The 8,824-nt window shown below is 37.9% G+C and overlaps 1 non-coding gene across 1 annotated transcript; it reads right to left on the reverse strand.

Moving 5' to 3' along the window:
- Nucleotides 1-1,155: 1,155 nt before the first annotated feature.
- LOC144228329 (U2 spliceosomal RNA) lies at nt 1,156-1,341 on the reverse strand. The gene has a single exon (XR_013334164.1). It is a non-coding gene; the product is annotated as a U2 spliceosomal RNA (small nuclear RNA).
- Nucleotides 1,342-8,824: the final 7,483 nt, after the last annotated feature.

Below are 8,824 nucleotides of genomic sequence, written 5' to 3' on the forward strand. Positions count from 1 at the left end.
ATCTGTGTTTCTGTGCAGATGCAGTCCCATGGAATTTACTGGGATGAGCTCCTTTGATTGCAAGTACTAAATGCTCTGGATTCAGCCATTCAGGACTTATCTCTTCATTTGTATGGTTCCCTAAACAGGCTTGGACAAAGGAGACAAAGGAGAGAGACAAGAAGGAAGACAGCCAATTTACAAGGACCCTCAGCAGCCATTTGAATGATTTCAGAATCTATGTCCTCATTGGTGAGGGTACCCCTGGCATTTCCTGGCTTTCTTTGGGTATAGGCTGAGAAGGTTTCCAACATACCCAGAAAAGCCTCCAGCATTGTAACCTTTTTTTAAAAAAGCAATGCGGATGTATTGAAATCCTGGGCTCACATATTTTTGCTTTGCATTTTAAATAGATTTCTTTAATTCTTTCTGGAGTAAACATTGCTGTCAATACTGATGGTGATCTGATTTTCTATCCCTTTTATATTATGTCATCATGCCCTTTTTGCCCAGTGGTCCAAAGGAATTAATTATTTGACTTGGTTTTTATTTATATATTTATTTAAATTTCCTTATGATTTCCTAATGATCTCCTATTTCTCACAAGGCATTGACTGTTGTGTTGTTTGCTGTTATGTTCCTTAAAATTTAGCCTCCATCTTTCAGATGATTACTTTCTATTTGAATTCTTTCCTGAGTCCTCTCTTTTCTGGATTTCTCCAGTTTCCTTCACTTCCCTCTCCTCTCTTGACACAGTGGTGATACTAGGCAGTCTGGCCACATGGTAGTCGTCTTACTTGCTTGTATTTGGGGGCTTTGGGGCAATTATTTTCTCAACTAGTTTTGTTGTAAGTTTCTTCATGTGTTTTTGTTTTCACTTTCTAATTGCCATATTACTTTTGTTATTATTAGGATTCAAAGAGATTCAAAACTTTTGTCACTGATTTTGTCTTCCCAGAAGCCCCTTAAGTCTTCCTGGATTTGATGACATTAAGCATGTTCCTGAAAGCCATCCCCATGATAAGATGGCTGCAGTAATTTAGCTGCAACCAAAAGTGATGTGAGTCACATAAATAAATCCCCAACTCAACTTCCCCTAAATGGCTCTGATCACCCAGAGCCACTTGACACACAAGGATGTGAGGGAGGCAAGTTGGAATGGTTTTAGGTGCCTGCAGTTACAGTAGTTTACTGTGTCAGATTTTACAAAAACATATTACCACGTGAACACAATGCTGGGGCTCTAAGACCTTGGTTCTAAGGTTCTAAGATCTTGGAAAGGCAGTGAAGACTTTGTAAACCAGAAAGTATCTGTAAGATGAAATATTACACTTGATCTTAGCCAAAAGGCCAAGAAGAGATACAGCATCATTTCTTAATAAAGACACTCAAGAAAGTCGGGGTAAAAGGAACCTATTTAAACATCACAAAAGCCATCTAGGAGAAGTCCTCAGCTAACATCATCCTCAATGGGGAAAACTGAGAACTTTCCCCCTGAAATCAGGAACATGACAGGGATGTCCACTGTCACCACTGTTGTTTAACATGGTGCTGGAAGTCCTAGCATCAGCCTTCAGACAACAAAAGCAAATCAAAGGCATCAGAATAGGCAAAGAAGAAGTCAAATTTTCACTTTTCGCAGATGACATGATACTCTACATAGAAAACCCAACAGATTCCACCAGAAGCCTACTAGAACTGATCCAAGAATTCAGCAAAGTTGCAGGGGACAAATTCAACTCACAGATATCTGCTGCATTTTTATACACCAACAATGAAGCAACAGAAAGAGAAATCAAGAAACTGATCCCATTCACAATTGCACAAAAACCATAAAATACCTAGGAGTAAACCTAACCAAGGATATAAGAGATCTGTATGATGAAAACTATAGAAAACTTATGAAGGAAATTGAAGACACAAAGAAATGGAAAAACATTCCATNTCAATCCATAGAACTAATAGACAACCGATGAAATGGGAAAAAGATAGTTGCAAATGACATATCAGATAAAGGGTCAATATCCAAAATCTATAAGGAACTCACCAAACTCCACACNTGAGGAAGGTAACAGAGGACCATGAGGGAGAAGAAGGGGAAAAACAGTTGGGAAGAGGGAGGGAGGTAAACCATGAGAGACCCTTGAATGCTGAGAACAAACTGAGGGCTGATAGGGGTGGGGGGAGGGGATGGGGGGGATGGGCATGGAGGGGGGCACTTGTGGGGATGAACACTGGGTATTCTATGGAAACCAACTTGACAATAAACTATTTAAGAAAAAATAAAAATTGATCATTTAAAATTAAAAATAAGATGAAAAATTACACAGTCAAGGAAAACAATCTCTTTCAATTTAAAAATAATCTCTTCATAATAATAAATGTGCATTGCAGAAAATTAGAAAATTTGGATTAAAATGCAGAAAATAAGAAAATGAAAACATCATATTCCTATCATCAAGAGGTGACTACTGTTAGTACCTTAGCTTATATCTTTGCAGATTTTGAAATATCTTGATGACAGTTAAAACTGCACAAAAATGATATGGAGTGAAAAAAAATCAGTACAAGTTGTTTCAACAGTGATATTGAGTTGTGGAGTTACAAATGTGTTGAAAGGTATTAAAATGAAATACACCAAAAATGTTAACAGGGTTTATTTGTGGATCATAGTCTCAGGGGGATCATTATTTTCTTATTTCCGATATTTCCTACAATAGGCATGCAGCCTTTTACAATCAGGAAAAAATGAATCATTTTAAAAAGTAATTATAGCTTTCTAAAAGTGAGATGAGATTGTGAGTGTATGTAAAGTCAGATAAACAGCTTATTTTGTGTCTGATGGTTATATAGCTGCATTATGGTGTTTCATATTCTCTTTCCTCAAAAAAAAAAAAAAAAAGCAAAACCCAAATCAGATCAGATTGTGATTTTGTTCCCCAACATTAACACGTGGGCTTTACAGGAATGTGTATGTCACATGGTCAATTCATTGGCAGGAGGATTATGTCATCAGGGGAATAAATTTAAAATTCTCAAGGTACTTTGCTCTGGTAATCAGGACTTTATTTATCTCTAAGCTAAAAGAGGGGATTGAATTCTTTAACAATAAATCAGAAAATGCTTTTAGGAAGATTCCTTTCCTATTAAATTTTTTCTTAAAGTTGCAGTAAACACTGTGTCAGATGCCCATGCAGGTGGAGCCACAGAAGGCTTGATGCTACAGTTTCCTTTGCCTTGAAAGACACAAGAAAGAATGTCACAGGATGCATGGAGGAAAAATTATTTGTACGAGGAAACATTTGAGTAGGGGCAATCAATGCTAGTGATGACATATTGGCAAGGTTTCCTGGCATAGTCACTTTTGGGGACTTTGATGTTCCAAGTAAAACTCAGTTAGTGACAAAATTACCACCATTGGCCAGAGTATTCCTAACTATTAGAGAAACCCAGGCCTTAAGTTAAAATGAGATTTATGCAACTTAATTATATTTTAGTAGTTCGATTTAAGTGCAGCTTCTGTGCTTGAAATATAAGTGTCTAATTTTTTAGTAATGTAAATTGGAAAGGCTGTTACTTAACAGATGGCCCAGCCCCTGAAGGCATGAATGCTTCCAGTGAGAAGACCCTAGATCACACCCACTTAACCTTACCCTTTCTTTGGGGCTGCTGGAAATATCCAGATATTTCCCATGGTTCATACTATTGCACTTAAACTGTTGGAAGGCAGTGGTGGAATTGCTACCCCCATACCACTGCCCAGAGGGGAGAGTCCCACTTCCCAGGAACAATGGCTGTCCTCTCTCCTAGCAAGAAAGTCAGCAGGAGCCCTTGTCCTGCAGCAGCAGCTTAAGTAAGGATCCTCTGCCTTCCCCTCTTCTGCTTCTAGAGAGGCTGGAAGCATGAGGCATCATTCCTACTTGCTTCTAGGTGAATTTTACCTGGGTCTGGATCCAGACTGACTCATTGGAGAAAGAACCTACTCATAGTTCCATGTTCAGAACTGAAAGGTGCATCTTTACTCAGACCAGAAAGTAGATAGTTACAGCTTTGACCCCAGGAGAAAGCCACAGCTTGGACACTAATACATATTAATGTGTAGTTCTTTTCTTTTTACCTATAAACCATATGAGAGGAGTTAAGTAGTGAGCCGTGTACCTGATAAGCAAACCATTGACTTAAGTCTTCTTTAGTAAATTGCTGGGCACTCATAAATATAATCTCTCCCTTCCAGGTCACTGGGGAAAGCATCATGGAGGGGAACTAGATGTCCACTCATTATGAGCACTGAAATATCAAAGAATTTCTATGCAGATCTCACAAAACTCTTTCTTCAGTCCAAGGGATTTGCTCACATATGTGAAGCTCACTGGTAGTAAGAGTCTCTTTACATGCAGTATACAGGCATATTTTGTTTTATTTCATTTCACAGATACTGTGTTATTTTCACAAATTGAAGGCCTGTGGCAATCCTGTTTGGAGCAAGTCTATTGGCATCATTTTCCCAACAGCATTTGTTTACTTTATGTCTCTGGGTCACATTTTGGCAATCCTTCAAATATTTTAAACTTGTAAAATTGTTAATAAATTTATTTTGATGATCTGTGATTGGTGATCTTTGATGTTACTGTTGTAATTGTTTTGGCCACAAACTGTGCGCATATGATGGTGGACTTGTTTGATAAATGTCTGTCTTCTGACTGCTCCACTGACCAGCCACTTCCCCCATCACTCTCCTGCTTCTCAGGTCTCCCTGTTCCTGGGACACAATAGTATTGAAATTAAGGCAATTCATAACCTCACAGTGGCCTCTGAGTGTTCAAGTAAAAGGAAGTATCACATGTCTCTCACTTTAAGTTAAAAGCTAGAAATGTTTAAGCTTAGTGAGGAAGGCATCTTGAAAGCTGAGATAGGCCAAATAGTTGGCCTTCCACCAAACAGTTAACCAAGTTGTGAATGCAAAGGAAAAGTTCTTGAAGGAAAGTAAAAGTGCTACTCCAGTGAATATATAAATAATAAGAAAGTGAAACAGGCTTATTGCTGATATAGAGAAGGTTTCAGTGATCTGGATATAAGGTCAAACCAGCCACAATGTTCCCTTAAACCAAAGCCTAATCCAGAGCAAGACTCTAACTCTCTTCAATTTTGTGAAGGCTGAGAGAGGTGAGGACCCTACAGAAGAAAAGTCTCATGCTAGCAGAGGTTGTTTTATGAGGTTTAAGGAAAGAAGCCATCTCCATAGCAACAAGTGTAAGATGAGGCAACAAGTGTTAATGTAGAAACTGCAGCAATTATCTGAAAGATCTAGTGAAGATAATTAAGAAAGTTGGCTATACTCAACAACAGACTTTCCATGTAAATGAAAATAGTCTTTTATTGAAAGAAGATGTCATATAAGGCTTTCATAGCTATAAAGGAGAAGTCAGTGCCTGGTTTCAAAACTTCAAAAGACAGGCTAACTCTCTTCTTAGAGATTAATGCAGCTGATGACTTAAGTTGAAGCTCTTGCTCACTTACCATCTTGAAAATCCTAGCGCCCTTAAAAATTATGCTATATCTACTCTGCCTGTGCTCTCTAAATGCAAAAACAAAGCCTGGATGACAGCACATCTGTTTACAAAATGGTTTACTGAATATTTTGAACTCATTGTTGAGACCTACTACTCAGAAAAAAAGATTCCCTCAAAATATTATTGCTAATTGACAACGAACATGTCCATCCAAGAGTTGTGATGAAATGTCCAGTGAGATTCGTGTTGTTTTCATGCTACCTAATATAACAACCATTCTGCAGCCCATGGATTAAGGAGTTACTTTGACTTTCAAGTCTTATTATTTAAGAAACACACTTTATAAGGCTATTATCTGTCATAAATTAGTATTTCTCTGATGGACTTGGGCGAATTAAATAGTAAGCTTTTTGGAAAGGATTCACCCTTCTAGATGTCACCACGAAAATTCCGGATTCATGGGAAGAGATCGAAATATCAACATGAACTGGAATTTGGAAGTAGTTGATTACAACCCTCATGTATGGCTTTGAGAGATTCAAGACTTCAGTGCGAAGTAAGTGCAGATGTGGTGGAAATAGCAAGAGAACTGGAGTCATAACTGGAGCCTGAACGTGTGACTGAATCAGTGAATTTTATCTCATGATAAATGGATGAATGGATAAGGAGAAAAGCATAGCATTCACTTCTGATAAAAACAAAAACCTCTCAACAGAGTAGGGATTGATGGAAAACCTCAACATCATAAAGCCCATATACAAAAGATCCAGAGCTAATATCATCCTTAATGGGGGAAAACGTGGAGTCTTTCCCCTACAGTCTGAAGAAACAAGACAAGGATGTCCACTCTCACCATTACTGTTTAATATAGTACTAGAAGCCTTAGCATCAGCAATCAGACAACAAAAAGAAATAAAAGGCGTACAAATCATCAAGGTAAAAGTCAAACTTTCACTATTTGCAGATGACATGATACTCTACATAAAAACCTGAAAGACTCCACCAAAAAATTGCTAGAACTAATACATGAATTCAGCAAAGGCACAGGATATGAAATCAACGTATGGAAATCTCTTGCATTTCTATACACCAATAATGAAGCAGCAGTAAATGAAATCAAGGAATCGATCCCATTTGGAACTGTACCAAAAACAGTTAGATACCTAGGAATAAACCTAACTAACGAAGTAAAATATCTGTATTCTGAAAACTATAGAACAGCTATGAAAGAAATTGAAGAGGACACAAAGAAATGTAGAAGAATTCCATGCTCAAGGACTGAAAGAACAAACATTGTTAAAATGTCTATACTACTTAAAGCAATCTACATGTTTAACGCAATCCCTATTAAAAAAACACTAGCATTTTTTGCAAAGCAAGAACAAACAATCCTAAAATTTGCATGGAATCACAAAAGACCACGAATAGCCAAAGCAATCCTGAAAAAGAAAAACAAAACTAGATGCATCATGATCCTGGGAATCAAGCTATATTACAAAGCCGTGGTCATCAAGAAAGTATGGTACTAGCACCAAAACAGAAACATAGATCAATGGAACAGAATGGAAAACCCAGAAGCAAACTCACATATATGGTCAACTAATCTTCAGCAAAGCAGGAAAGAATACCCAATGGAAAAAAAACAGTCTTTTCAACAAATGGTGTTGGAGAAACTGGATGGCCACATGCAGAGGAGTGAAACTGGACCACTTTGTTACACCATATACAAAAATAAATTCAAAATTGATGAAAAGACCTAAATATGAGACAGGAAACCAGCAAAATTCTGTAGGAGAACATAGGCCACAACCTCTTTGACCTTGGTCAAAGCAACTTCTTACTAGATACGTTGGTAAAGGCAAGGGAAACAAGCAAACATGAACTATTAGGTCTTCATCAAGATAAAAAGCTTTTTGATAGCAAAGAAAACTATCAACAAAATTAAAAGCAGCCTATGGAATGCGAGAAGATATTTGCACATGACATATCTGATAAAGGATTAGTATCCAAAATCTATAAAGAACTTAATCAAACTCAACAACCAAAGAATAACTCACTTAAGAAAGGGGCAGAAGATATGAATAGACACTTTTCCAAAGAAGGCATCCAGATGGCTAACAGACATACGAAAAAAGGCTCAACATCACTCATCCTCAGGGAAATGCAAATCAAAACCACAATGAGCTATCACGTCACACCTGTCAGAATGGTTAAAATTAACAAAACAAGAAACAGTAGGTGCTGTCAATGATGTGTAGAAAGGGGAACCCTCTTACACTGCTGGTGTGAATGCAAACTGGTGCAGCTACTCTGTAGAACAGTATGGGGATTCATCAAAAAAGTACAAATAGAAGCACCCTAGGATCCAGCAATTACACTAATAGATATGTATCCAAAGGATACAAAAATACAGATTCAGGGGGGCCTGGATGGCTCAGTCGGTTGAACATCCGACTTTGGCTCTGGTCATGATCTCACGGTTTGTGGGTTCAAGCCCAGCGTAGGCTCTGTGCTGGCAGCTCAGAACCTGGAGCCTGCTTCAGATTCTGTCTCCCTCTCTCTGCTTACCCCCTGCTCACACTTTGTCTATGTCTCTCTCAAAAATAAATAAACATTAAAAAATTAAAAAAAAAAACAGATTCAAAGGGGGTACATGCATCCCAATGTGTATAGCAGCTTTATCATCAATAGCCAAACTATGGAGAAAGCCTAAATATCTATCGACTGATGAATGTATAAAGAAGATGCGGTATCTATAGGATTATTACTCAATCATCAAAAAGAATGAAATCTTGTCATTTGCAATGATGTGAATGGAGCTAGAATGTATTAGGTTAAGTGAAATAAGCCAATCAGAGAAAGACAAATACCGTATTATTTCACTCATATATGGAATTTAAGAAACAAAAGATAAACATATGGGAGGGAGGGGAAAGAGAAGAGAGGGGAAACAAAGCACAAGAGACACTTAATGATAAAGAACAAACTGTGGTTTGACAGAGGGAGGTTGGTGGGGGATATGGGTTATATGGGTGATGGGTTCAAAGGAGGGCACTTGTGATGAGCGTTGGGTGCTGTATGTAAGTGATGAATCACTGAATTCTACTCCTGAAACCAATATTGCACTATATGATAATGAAATAATAAAAAAAAAAAAAGAGTCAGATGTTAACCAAGTGAGCCACCCAGGCCCCCTTTGAGTGACTTTTTTTTTTAAAAAATTGTTTACTGTCAAGTTGGTTTCCATAAACACCCAGTGTTCATCTCCACAAGTGCTCTCCTCCATGCCCATCATCCCCTTTCCCTCTCCCCCATACCCATCAGTCCTCAGCTTG

Source organism: Crocuta crocuta, unplaced genomic scaffold (assembly GCF_008692635.1).
Source record: "Crocuta crocuta isolate KB4526 unplaced genomic scaffold, BGI_CrCroc_1.0 scaffold23, whole genome shotgun sequence".
In the NCBI taxonomy this organism is placed as follows: domain Eukaryota; kingdom Metazoa; phylum Chordata; class Mammalia; order Carnivora; family Hyaenidae; genus Crocuta; species Crocuta crocuta.